This window comes from Patagioenas fasciata, chromosome Z (genome assembly GCF_037038585.1).
Source record: "Patagioenas fasciata isolate bPatFas1 chromosome Z, bPatFas1.hap1, whole genome shotgun sequence".
Classification (NCBI taxonomy): domain Eukaryota; kingdom Metazoa; phylum Chordata; class Aves; order Columbiformes; family Columbidae; genus Patagioenas; species Patagioenas fasciata.
In genome coordinates, this window is record NC_092560.1 from 36,126,338 (window position 1) to 36,140,198 (window position 13,861).

Below are 13,861 nucleotides of genomic sequence, written 5' to 3' on the forward strand. Positions count from 1 at the left end.
AACACAGACGCAGTATATTCTCCCCCGTGATCAAAAACATAATGTTAAAAGACACATTAAACAAATGATGTAAAGATACACTGCAATACAAACTTCCTGGAAATTTCTAACAGCTTCTTAAAAACAAAAAATTCCACAGCGCTGATAACAACACACTGCAATCTGCATCACGTTGAGCTCTTTTCACTCGCTGATCTTTTCCAACAGGAGCACAGGAAATACTTGAAAGGTCATCTGGCATGACAGGAGCTGCAGCTCTCTAGAAGATGTGTGTCAGGGTTACAACATGTAGCCCCCTCCTGCTCAGCCAAATGAATGTGTCCCCCCCCAGCTACAACATAAACAAAAGCTTCGAGTATCCTCAAGTATGCTGCATATTGAAATTCTTTTGTTAAGAAATTACACTACATGCTTGTAAATCCTGCAGTAACACCTCCTTCAGTAGGTGACTAATACAAACGGGTTTGTTATGTCCTGCGCATGCAGGTATCTGCACATATTTGCATCTATATGGAAGCACGTACGTTGCATAAGTTATAGTACATATAAGCCCTCTGTACTCGTAGGTACACTCTGTATGATATTCTAAACTGGAATGACAGTTAGGCAATCTGGACATCCATAAATCCATGGGTCCAGATGGGATGCACCTGCAGGTGCTGAGGGAGCTGGCTGAGGTCATTGCTAGACCACTCTCCGTCATCTTTGCCAAGTCTTGGGAAACAGGAGAGGTGCCTGAGGAATGAAGGAAAGCAAATGACTCTCCAGACTTCAAAAAGGGCAAGAAGGAGGACCCGGGTAACTCTAGACCGGTCAGCCTCACCTCCATCCCTGGGAAACTGATGGAACAACTTATCCTTGGTGCCATCTCAAGGCATATCAGGGATAAGACGGTCAAAAGGGGCAGTCAGCATGGCTTCACCAAAGGCAAGTCGTGCTTGACCAACCTCATTGACTTTTATGAGGACATAACGAGATGGATGGATGATGGCAGAGCGGTGGACGTGGTCTACCTTGACTTGAGTAAAGCATTTGACACAGTCTCCCACAGCATCCTGACAGCTAAACTGAGGGAGTGCAGTCTGGATGACTGGGTAGTGAGGTGGACTGCGAATTGGCTGAAGGGAAGAAGCCAGAGAGTTGTGGTCAATGAGCAGAGTCCAGTTGGAGGTCTGTATCTAATGGAGTGCCTCAAGGCTCAGTACTGGGGTCTATATTATTCAACATATTCATCAAAGATTTGGATGAGGGAATAGAGTGTACTATCAGCAAGTTTGCTGATGACATGAAGCTGGGAGGAGTGGCTGACACGCCAGAAGGCTGTGCTGCCATCCAGCGGGACCTGGACAGGCTGGAGAGTTGGGCAGGGAAAAATTTAATGAAATATAACAAGGGCAAGTGTAGAGTCTTACATCTGGGTAGGAACAACCCCAGGTTTCAGTATAAGTTGGGGAACGACCTGTTAGAGAGCAGTGTAGGGGAAAAGGACCTGGGGGTCCTGGTGGACAGCAGGATGACCATGAGCCAGCACTGTGCCCTTGTGGCCAGGAAGGCCAATGGCATCCTGGGATGTATTAGAAGGGGGGTGGTTAATGGGTCGAGAGAGGTTCTCCTTCCCCTCTACTCTGCCCTGGTGAGACCACACCTGGAATATTGTGTCCAGTTCTGGGCCCCTCAGTTCAAGAAGGACAGGGAACTGCTGGAGAGAGTCCAGCGTAGGGCAACAAAGATGATTAAGGGAGTGGAGCATCTCCCTTATGAGGAAAGGCTGAGGGAGCTTGGTCTCTAGTTTGGAGAAGAGGAGACTAAGGGGTGACCTCATTAATATTTATAAATATGTAAAGGGTGAGTGTCACAAGGATGGAGCCAGGCTCCTCTCTGTGACAACCAATGATAGGACAAGAGGTAATTGGGTACAAACTGGAACACAGAAGGTTCCACTTAAATTTGAGAAGAAACTTCTTCTCAGTAAGGGTGACAGAACACTGGAACAGGCTGCCCAGGGGGGTTGTGGAGTCTCCTACTCTGGAGACATTCAAAACCCACCTGGACACATTCCTGTGTAACCTCATCTGGGTGTTCCTGCTCCAGCAGGGGGATTGGACTAGATGATCTTTCGAGGTCCTTTCCAATCTCTAACATTCTGTGATTCTGTGATATGCACATACTAAACACCAGTACAGAAAAGTACAAGAACAAAAAAATAAACTGAAATGTTACCTCCAAACAGATAACAGCCACTGCCAGGTAGAGGATCCTCAGACACACCAAAGAAATCCAATCACTTACTATGTCTAACACTTTCTCTAGACTAGCTAGTTAAAACGCCTACTGCTCTGAATATAATAGCTCTAAATGCATTATCTTACGTACTCACAAGCAGGAGTTCAGTACTGCACACTGTAATTCACCTTCGACTATGACAAGAAATCAGGGCACACATGGTGTTTTCAGAAAACCTCCACACACAACTCATACGTAATTCCTTTACTGGGAGAAGCCGGATCTTCAGGATTTACCGCACTGATCTTTTTTATCTGTAGAATTAATGGGTGGAAGCTTTAGTACTTGTGCCGCAGGGAAAAAAAAGCCATAACATTTAATACTAATATCCTTGAGAGTCAACAACCACAGACAGTGAATTCATCAGCTTCTAAATACCTCTGTGAAGGTCATCTTCAAAGCCTGACACTAGCTGGCCCAAATAGCAGCAGCTTCTTGTTTATTTATATATGTATGCAATTGAATACCTAAATACTCACCCAGTCTTCTGGTTGTGTACTGCACTACTTACTTCCCACTGAAGTTTTATCAAAATGAACTTGCTCTGAATTAAGATACTTTTTTTTTTTCCTGGTACAAATCCTTTTTAGAAGCAACTAATCCCATCTCAGTTTTGTGTGTGTCCGGACCATGAGACATACTCCTGGCTGCTGACCTTTCTGGCAATCTTCCCATTGGTATTTTGTTGCAAAGTTATTTGTCACCTGTGTGAACTCATCATTATCTCTGGGTTCTCCTTGTTGGTCCAAAAGCACCCTGACCAGTTACCTCATCAGCATATAAGCAGCCACATGGCCTCAGGTGCCCTGTTTCACAGTGATGAGAAGCATTCATAAACACAGAATCATGAATCTGCTTCACTGGCTACCCACTTCTTGCTCCTGTGAGGACTTCTGCTGAGTTCCCAAATCTGGCTGTCATGTTCATCCAGTTCATTTTAGGTAAGGCACTGGAACAAGTGCATCTCAAAATACATTATGACGTAGTGTGTCTTTGCTTGCTCTTGAAAGCAAAAAGTAGTTGAAACCTACAGAAGGGAGGGAGAAACAGCCTCCCAAATTCTTCCTATACTATGAAAAACAGCCACTCATTTGAAAGGTGATTCCAGTAGTGGGTGTGGAAATGATGGCATTATACACAAAATTTTAAAAAGACAATACAATAAGCATCCAAGACAATTTAGCAACAGATGGCCCAGTACATATTTTAGAGCTGCTTAGATGTCAAGCCCACACATGGCATGGCTAGAAGCATCTCTGGAAGAGTATCCTACCAGTAACTCCTAAGAAATGTTCAAATCAACAGCTGCACTCAGACTTAAAATAGCTTTCTGCTCAGCTTTTGACATATTCAGAATAGTATCTGACACAGACGAACAACACAAATACCTGTGCCCAAAGTGTAGTAAATACCCCTGAAAGATGGAAGAGAAATTGTTCAGGAGGCAATTAACAAATTACAACAGAAGCATAAGGGCAATGGAAGAGAAACATGGTGTGCTACTGCAAATCAGCAGGCTAGCAAGACAGATAAGAAGACCGACCATTGTGAGAAAAACTTCTAGTAAAGCACAGTATTCCTACCTATTTCAGTTCAACATGGAACATAAAAATTAAGTCCTCTCAAGGAGTGTTCTGCTTTCCCTAGCAAAACAAAGGAATCCTTGCTGGAAAACACCAGTTCCAAGCATGTACAGCATGTACAGGCATAGTCTAGCTAAGGTATGCCTCAATTCCACAGGTCTTGAGTATAAGCAATCATGAACTATTTACATTTCATCAAGTCAGAAAGTGTCCCATATTCCTGATTCATTTGTCAAATTCTACTCTTCTAAATCCAGTCTTGTTGAAAAGAACCAGTCAGGAGCAGTAGCAATATCTCCTTACTCTCCCACTAGCTGCACTTGGAATAGACACAAATTTTGTTGAGGATAAAGCCTGAGGTACGTTCATTATTCAGAATTTACTGCTGGACTCAGAAGTAGGATCAACAACAAATCATATAATCATTTTTACAGGCAGTGTTGGTTGATCATAATGTCCAGAAAAACCCTTCTACTTACTAATCCATTTCTGTGGTAACCTATGCCTCCTTGTAATGCAGGTCTTCTGCAGTAAGTTATCTATGATAAATTTATTACTGTGAGAGTAGAATTTCTATTACTGTATTATTGTGTCTCCTACTTGCATACTTTTAGATGCTATTCCTTCAGTCTAGTGCTGGCAATTCCAAAGTTGGATCCACTGTAGAAATCCAGGAAATATATTTGCTTTCTTAGCGTGTCAGATTTACTGGTCTTGCCAGAACAAGCCATATTTAGGAGTTTCTTAAGACAGGAAGAATAGGAAAACATGGTTCTTTAGCAGAACAGGTTTGGCATTGCAACACTGAGCACCATGAAGAACTCTTGACTCCTTCAGGTTCTTGAATCATTGGCCATTTTAGGGAACTGCTTTCCATTTCCACAAGTGTAGTCAGCTTATACCGTAAACAAGATATAGCCAAGAGCAGCTGTTGGCTACACATTTACAGTCACTGGTGGTTAAAAAAGTCAGAATAAAGAGGAGAAAAAGCAATAAAAATACAGAACAAACCCAGATTTTATAAAGAGCTGCAGGCTGTAAATTTCTAAACTGAGTGCATAGTAGTAAGTATAGATTATTTATAACAAATTTTTTTTCCTTTTACTCTTCAGCAAATTGAACCATATAATACCAAAAAAGACAGGTACACAACTCCATCATCTCAACAACTAGAGCTATGAATACAAAATTGACTAGTAACTGTTGGTAGGAAAATATCTATTGTTCCTAAATTAAAGAAAAAACCACAGCTAAGCTAAAACACCACTACCACCACTCTGTTTCATGGCCTGAGTGTCAGGTACTTTTTACTAACACATAGGTCTCCAGTGGACTCTGGCAACTATACCAATAAAACAAGTTGGTTTTGAACAGCTGGCTCACCAGCATGACAACTGCTAAATTCCAATCACATCAGATTATTTTAAGAGTTCCCTATGCCACAATGTCATCAGGCTATACCACCCAGAAACATGCTTCCATGATCAAGGCACAGAATTTGCAAGAAGTTCATTTTGTTCCCAGATCTCCTGCATGTTTTCTATGTCTCAACCTTGCTTTGCCATTTCACCGAGTTTCCACGAAGTCTGTGAAGATCTGTGTACACATGCATTAGTGTAGCCACCTACAACTGCTGTCCTGCACAGACATTGCCACCTTCATGACTCTCAATAGCTTCAGAGTTTCAGACTAAGTAGAGCTGCATACTACATCAAAATAGCTTAGGACAACAAGAGATGCATCAAGTCGAAAGGTCTCACTTAAGGTAGAATCTGAGTTGTCTATCATGGAATTGGTAAAACACTTGTCACTTTATAGTTACCCTATGGAGAGCTTCTCAGAGACTCTTTAACCTTCCACTTCAGATGTCTGGAAACAGTGCACTAGAAATACTTTCGAAAATCAGAAGGTTGTGGTGGTGCTGCTGTCCCTGTGGCTCCACATCCCTTTCTTCACTGCCTGCTTCAACTTCTAGGGGACTGGTGTTCGCAGCCCACCGCACACTCACTTCTCAGGGGCACTCCCTGCCTCTGCTCTGCTCTGTGACAGCAACCTTAACCTCTGTTCTGGTCCTCGTAAAGGTATCGGTCAACTTCATAATTTGACAGCCATCCAAGCAGGAATTTTACTGCTGTTTTTTCTTACCAGAAAGAAAAACTGATTTACAAATTACCTTGATAAAGGATCCCAAAGGCTGCATAGTTAGAAGACCATAGAGTATTATGAAATTCTGCCATGTTAAGCTTCTAGCTATTCCTTCGCCTTTCCTTGTCCTAAGTCACCTGTAACAGCTATGTTGAAGTCTCTCCTAAAGAAAGTGAATCACTATAGCTCTTCATAAGCTTAAAAAGCTTGTCTTCATAAAAAAAATGTACACTTGGTTTATACTGCAGCTGCTTTTATGCAAAGCCAAACATTATAGCTTCAGAAGTGACCCTAGTTCTTTCCATAACATAATTCTAGAAAATTTTAAGCATAATTTCTTAAGCTTCGAAGTGTTAATTTTAACATATTGTAACACATTATGAATCTAATATTCTTTAAAACTCAGGGGCAAACTTAAACTTCTCCACTAAGAGCAGCACAAGTAGGTTTTGTTTTCAATCTGCAAAGCTAACAAAGTTAGAAAGTGGAAAGATGCATGCACTATCAAGAGACTCAACATTCCCTCTTTGGGATCACCAAAGAAAACCCAAACCTTTCTGCCCTTCCCAAATTTTTCTCTGCAGGCTTCTTTCTTGTCTTACGCATTGCAGATATAAATGTCTGCTATGTTTGGTTACAAAAAATAAATTGCCAGTGATACTCTCTCCTGCAATGCCCGCAGAGCCAACATTGCTAAGAGCCTCAGTCGAATTCTATTCCTTCTTGGGCACAACCAGATTATTTACTAAATTCCAGTGAGCTGAAGCAAAGGAATTAACTTGTACAAAACTTACTGTACCAGCGTGGGAAAAAGATTCAGCTTGACTCTCTGAACCCAGAATGAGTTTGTAGACCTAGTAACTGGAAGTTTACTTGTTTTCAAAAATGATTCCTTTAAAATTCGATCACTTGATGTACATTTTATTGATCAATAAACAACTACATTGAAAAACAGGTTTTCAAGTTGCACTTCACAGCATGCTTCAAAGGGTAAGTTTTGTCTGTCCTTTTTAGGTAAAAAATACCAGGATATCAAAACCACATGAAATCCTCTCATTCCCTTTATAATTTTTCTTTCCTTTTCACTGGGTAATAAGGCAAGGTGACTAATTCTGGAATACTGAATTACAGAAGTTATTATGTAATGTACAGTACCTGATCACTTTCCCTATTATATAAAGTAGAAGTAGATCATACTGATGCAAGATCTTCTATTCACTCTAACTAAACAGAAATCAGTATTTACACCAGTACCAAGTTCGGAGAGAGTGAGCAAGGGACAAAGATATCACAGAATGTCATTTTGGTGACCTGAAGCATGCTACTGGCAGCATACAAGGAGACTAATTTCACTGTCTTCCAAGGATGGTCAAGATGCCCTCACATTTTTAAAATATCATGGCAGATATTACAAAGCAGTTATTTCACACAAGTATTGCACACGTCAGAAATTTCTTCTTGCATCATATTCTCCTTAGAGAATACAGAAGACCTATATGCAATGAACACCAAGTAAGGAGTTAAGTCTAAAAAAATAATATATAGGTAATCTATAATTGACATTGTCCTTTTAAAAATCTAGCTAGAATAAATTTTTGTTTTAACATTTAAGCTGTGCTGCCTTAAAAAAAAAAAAAAAAGATGCTTATACACATGCCCCATAAAAATCTACAACTAAACATCCAAGAGTTTTGTACTTTTTATTAGTTGGTAGTGGCCTTCCTCAGAGGATCTCAACACAGCTGGCAGAAGCCCAGGAAAGCACTCAGAAAAATAGTCTAGCAGTAGATTTTTGCTGTAATTCAGCAGATTATTCCCTACACACACACCCTAAACAAAAAACAAAACACCTAAACAAATCAGATAAACTAGGAACTACAGTTTGTATGCCTTTGCTATGTTGAAAAACAGCAAGTGTAGTAGCCTGCAGAAAACCCCACAAACAGTTTAACCACTAAATCAGCTAACACACATCTATCTTCACACATCAGTCAGCTTGACAGATTTTGACCTAGGTGAGTATGTATTAAGATGTGTAAATTTCCTCTTGATTATCTTCTCTGTGTAGGAACATTAATATTCTACAATGGGAATGTTGGCATTTTATTCCTGAGTTAAAAAGAGCAGTTTAATCGCACTGACCAGCGATATGTTCATTTATTTCTTTAGGGGCAGGGCCATACAAAAGAGTCCTTGATTAAATCCTTTCTAGTCTTCCAGCAGTCAGTTTAATCCACACTGCTTTCACCACGGCCACTTTAATCATCTCTTCTCCCTCACACTCACTACTGGTAGCAGCCTAGTACTGGTTGCATAGTGTTATACAGATTGCACTGTCTTCAAGGCTAGCTTACAGGAAATATAATATTCACATAGCTTAATGGGCTTAGAAATCTTTGTCAGGTTTTAAAAGCTTTTAAAAGCAATAATTAAGTAGCCCCAGTTCTTCTCACATATATGTCCTGTTTCTTTATTCTCTGAAGTACATGTATTGCAGTTATTCTCTTTTCTCCCCCAAATCTCCCTTTCTTTGCATTAAAAATTGAAGAGGGATTTGACTTTCAAAGCTTAATTCTGATGTTAAAAAAATGCAATATGCATGTGATATTTTTCCATGGTGAATAAAAGGCCTTGTAGGCTCTTTTGCCTGCTATTCTGTAGATCAGCACACCTATTCTTGTTTTGGCATTTATTCTCTTTACAAGTTCAGCAATGCCAAGCCGGTACCAAAAACACCAGCAATCCAGTAAGTTACATATATGGGCACATATGTATATGTGTGTATGGTCACATGTCCCAACAGATTTGTTTGGAATATGTGCCTAGCAGGATTTATTGCCCCATTTTAACAGTAATCTATTATTTAACCATCACCCTAGAGTCTAGGAATTAAATGCTTTTTTAAGTAACTGTGGTACAGAAAGCTGTATTTAAAACAGTATTTGTTCCAAACAGTTATATAACGTGTTGTTCTATATTAATTTTACTCAAGCCTTTCAAGAAATCTACCTGAAGTAGATTTGGCTTGGAAGTCCCCTAGGTTTTGAGAAACTTGTTAATACACTCCCTTGACACACAACTTCAGCTCCCAGAGAGACACAATCACGTGTGATTTCTTTAGATAATCCAATTTCTGATAGCATCAGTTTTTCAGTTCACTAAACTGATAAAGCACCCCAAAAGGCAAGTTTTATGTACGTATACATAATAATGTAAAGATTAATAACTACAGTTTACATAACTGTCTCTTTGAAAACCCTGGTGTGACATCACCTCTAGAATTTTATCTTTCTGGTGCAATCCCTAATGAACATCTATTCATCAATCCTGTTGAAGTATTTTCCTCCATTTTATTAAAATCCAAATCATTTTTCTCTACTCACTAAATCACCCTATATGGCCCAAAGAACACTTTTGTTCTCATGTAAAGTCAGAGGCTCTAAAGCCACCAATGGGGTACCTACAGCTCCCCAAATAACCTGCCTGACACCTTCCAGCTACAAAACAAGGACAGCAATGCCGATCTCTCAAATGCATCAGGCCTGAACTGCAAGAAAACTGAACTCAAAGTCAGTGGTTTAACTTTGGGGTTTCAGTGGAGGCAAGACTTTAGCCTGTGCTTAAAGCAGCCTGAGGCCAGAACAGAAGACTACCACAAATTTCCAGAGCATTCACCAGCGCTCAGCTGTTACCACAGCCACTGTCCATCAGATTTTTTTGTTTTTGTTTAAGTAGAAGAATTTTAAAGTTTATGATTTATTTTTACGAAGTGAAACAACAAATCCCTGTGCTGTACCACAGCCCGGAGAGAGATGGATGTAAGCCAGGGGGAAGGCAGCCTCCCACAACCAACAGTATCTCCTGCTGTGCAAGGTGATGAGATGAGCTCCACACCTCGGCTCCAGAGGCAGAGAGATCCAGCAGGCCAGTGCCACCACTAGAGCAGTAAAGCATGAAGTGCCACACTGCACCACCAAAGAAGTGCTGGTCTGGCCAAATTTAGATGACAAATCACAATTTGGCCCCAATTTACTTCTCAGTCTCCAGAGATAAGGCAGTCACAGCAACCTGAAACCATCTTGTTAGAAACACCTAAAGCATAATGCAGGCCTGCCAAAGATAAGGCAAAATTAAAATATTCTCATTTGAGAGCATCCCAGTAACAACAAATTTTACAAACTATGAACAAGGTAGTGCTTTATGATAAACCATCAAGTAGAACACAAAGGGTAGTTATGTTCACACTGAAAAAGTCATACTCACACGAGAGAAACAAACAATTATAAAGACCCTGTGCTTGCTGAAGACAACATATTATAAATACCCACTATTTTTCTAAGACTGAATGAGCTGAATTTACAATTGCAGGAAGAGAGATAAGGTAGCTTAAAACTACTTAAAAGATTCCATGCGAGCCTCTCCCTTTTGAAGTAAGGTCACTTTCAGAGCATGACATGTCAACAAACCACAGAGTGTCACACATTTGACACACTGAGGGACAAAACACAAAGAGAGATGGTATCTTTCTCAGCTACAATAAACTACAGCTCTCTTGAGGGTACACCCAAGTAGCTAAAAAACCCTCTAAAAGTATTTTAAAAAGAAAAATAAAACTGATGGGTTTGGAGAGGCGTTACTGTGTTGTATCTGCCTCAGAGTGTGGTCCCCAGCTTCAGTTTTTCTGCCCAACCTCCATTCCTCTATTCTTCTCCTCTCTCTGTGGCAGGAGACTAACGCAGAGATTAACCCACAGGGCATTGTTTCAGAGTGATCAGCTAAGCTACTCTGAAGATGGAAGTGAGAAAATCATTGCAAGTGATTATGTATTCAAGTCTATGGCTTAATAGGTGCCTTATAATTTCAGGATCTCTGAGAATACATGAGGAACAGCAATCATATAATTCAAGAGGAACTCTGACATCATGCATGTCTCACACATAAGAGTCATGACAGAAACTGCAGAATCTCCTGTTTGAGGAACATTCTGAAAAAGGAAAACTTTCATCATTATGAAACATAGATTTTGGGAATTAAAAATGTAAGTGCAGCCATTTAAAAATGCGTATTTTGTAAGCTCCATATTGGTTGTAAGAATTATCTCCAACATGACATCTCAGATCCATTACAGGAAAGTTACAACAACAATTCAGTAAGACAGCAGCAGCAGAAGCTTCTACTCTCTTTCCTGTCAGAAACAGTAAAAGGTAAAAGGCTGAACACTGAGCTTCAGGGTAACTACTGACTTCCCTATTCAGAAACACAAATCACACTTCTATACAGTCAGTGAATATGCATATCTCTAAGGCTACACGCAAGTCACCTTTGCTTCTAGCTGTTGGCAAGTCAAAATGCCCCTAAACCTACATGCTTGCCCACCTCCCCTGCTCTGACAGGCAAAGCAGAGCAGGGGAAAACAGTTGAGCTGCCAGGCATCGAAATTAAGGCACACCAAAAATGTCAGGGCTTTGCAACTTCAACCTCCCTTAAAAAAAAAAAAAAAAAATTACAAAGATCGCACTGGATTTGTTAATTTCAGAAATGCTTCAGCACAGCCCCCAGGGGTAGCTGCAAAACTACCAACTTTTGCTAGGCAGTATCAACTATTCCTTCTGGCCGCTCCTTTTGTCAATGACTCATACTGGGTTTTGCTTTTGAAGATGTCTTATCACTGAAAAATTTGGAGATTTAAAAGCCACAAGCGATTCAAAGTGTCCAGATCAAGAGTATAATCTACTTCCTCCCCATGTTTAAGCAGAAAGCCTGAGCTCTGTAGAGCCTATAGATATTAAAAGCATATTAAATCCTTCTTCAGATATGTTGATATGTTTTGATATATGCAAGACATATTCTCAGTAAAAAAGAAAGTTGGCATAATTCTTGTTTCCAGTTCCTCAAAGAGCTATTTTCAAACCCGTCAAATAGTTTTACATTAAAGAAATAGCATCAATACAGCTAAGAGCTCCTAAAATTTTACAGTCGTAATAAAGGATCGCAAAATATTCAGCTAATTTTCATTCAGGTATGCATACATAAACACAAAATACTGCCTTTTTGCTTTTCTTTGTAAACCTTTTAATACTTGAACATAACAACAGATTTTAAGACGTGTGTGGGTTAATTTAAAGGTAAAAAAAAAACCACTAAAGCAGGTCTATCAGGCTGAAAGTAAAATAGATCAGGTTTGAGAAATAAAAGGCAAGTATTTTGTTGCTTATTTAACTCTGTCCTCTTTGATAAGGTGTTCCTTCAGGCTACTTTAACAACAGCACTAACCAGGAAAGAGAAGGAATTTGAAACATCTGAACTGGCAGATCAATACGTAACTCAGTATGACAACTCTGAAATGTGAGGGCTCTCTAGAATTGTCACCTTTTATATTCGAGTCTTTCATAGGCTTATGGAATGTGGTCGGCTGATCGAATATAACGAATAAGGGAGCCTGAGTTTTAGTGATTTTGAGTCAGAAGCTGTGCTTGCACAACACTGCTGCCACACTGAAGAGGGAGCCTGGCCCAGTACTTCTGATTTACTGTTCATGCCTACTGAGGATGACATATTTGGCATTTGTTATGCATACTGAATGCTTCATTATCATTATTGCGTTTTTTAAGAGTCACAGTGGTAGATGTATCCTTAGCTATTCCTATGACTCCTTCTCTAGGAAGAAAGCTAGACCTGACAATAACCATCAGTGGTCAATTTCCTTAAGGAACCTGAGTCAAGATCATTTGAGTCTTCTGCAACATTCAGTATTCAGTTCAGTTGACAAATACAGCAGTGTGTGCAGGGTATTTTCTGCCTGTATTTTCTCCCCACTCTGAATACAGATCTGTCAATCCTCTTTCATACATCATAAAAGACACAAAGGAAACTTTACTTTCTAAACCACTTTAAACATTTACGGGATAGCATGCAGCAAACCTGCAACAGTCCTTTGACAAAATACAAAATGAAAATAATCTAAACAAGAGACAAGCAGCAAATCAGAAACTAATTAGCCAGAGAAGGAAGCTTGGAGCAAGAAAAAGGAGAGGACGGTTTATTTTTTTATAGCACAGCAGTAATTTCACTGCAAGGTCAAAGGAAAATGAAGAGCTCAGCTGTACTGGGTGGTGGCCCAAACCAGGTGAGAGTGCATCGGATCACAACCAAAGGCTTCTCAGACCAAAAATTAACTTTGCAAGTTAAAAATGGACAGACAGAACATGCGAAAAAAAAAAAAAAGTGGAGGAAAATAACAGCTTCCTGCTGTAGGCGAGGAGCTCAGCCTAAGAAAGAAACCATGCACATGTTCTCTGAAAATCTGCATGACAGAAAGCTCTCTAAGCTTCTGTCACCAAGCAATGCATCTGGTAGCGGGGATTTGGCAGAATTTACTGAAATGTAGCAGTGGATAGAATGGTAGCACATGGGAAGCATGGGAAGAAAGACTCGTCACTGAGATGTGCAAGATTAGCATGCAAAACCCTTTACAGGGTATTGGTGGCAAGTGTAAGAAAACTGGTGCAATCACAGAAAGTGCTACTCTTCTCAAAATGCAAAAAAGTTTGGGTCAGAACATAAAAAATTGAATTCAGGTCATGGAAACAACCAAGAAAAGTTGAACATAGTTATTAAGAAATTGATATAACCTTCTTTGTATCATGAAAAGAGACATGAAAGGAACTTGTCTGAATTCTTCATTGTGGTAAAATACATTATCAATTCAAATCTGACAAGAGAAAACTAGAAGCAGATAAGAGAAAATATTCCCTTGGCTTTTGTTTGCATTCTACTGTGCTAAAACCTCAGGCTATTAAGAATCAAGACCTAAGCCACCATCAGGTACATGCTTCCTTCAACTCTATTAC

General features: G+C 39.9%; 1 protein-coding gene across 9 annotated transcripts in view; it reads right to left on the reverse strand.

The window, feature by feature from the left end:
• The window catches only part of CDC42SE2 (CDC42 small effector 2), a 269,695-nt gene that overhangs the window by 16,753 nt on the left and 239,081 nt on the right, over positions 1-13,861 (reverse strand). For 2 of the 9 annotated variants that reach the window (XR_011736396.1, XR_011736399.1), the window contains one exon: positions 2,374-2,537. The exons of 6 other annotated variants lie outside the window; for them this stretch is intronic. The gene's annotated coding sequence lies outside the window, so the exon portion shown is untranslated. Of the gene's footprint in view, positions 1-2,373; positions 2,538-13,861 lie in introns of those variants that run through there. One more of the 9 variants, XR_011736397.1, reaches the window with a different exon arrangement.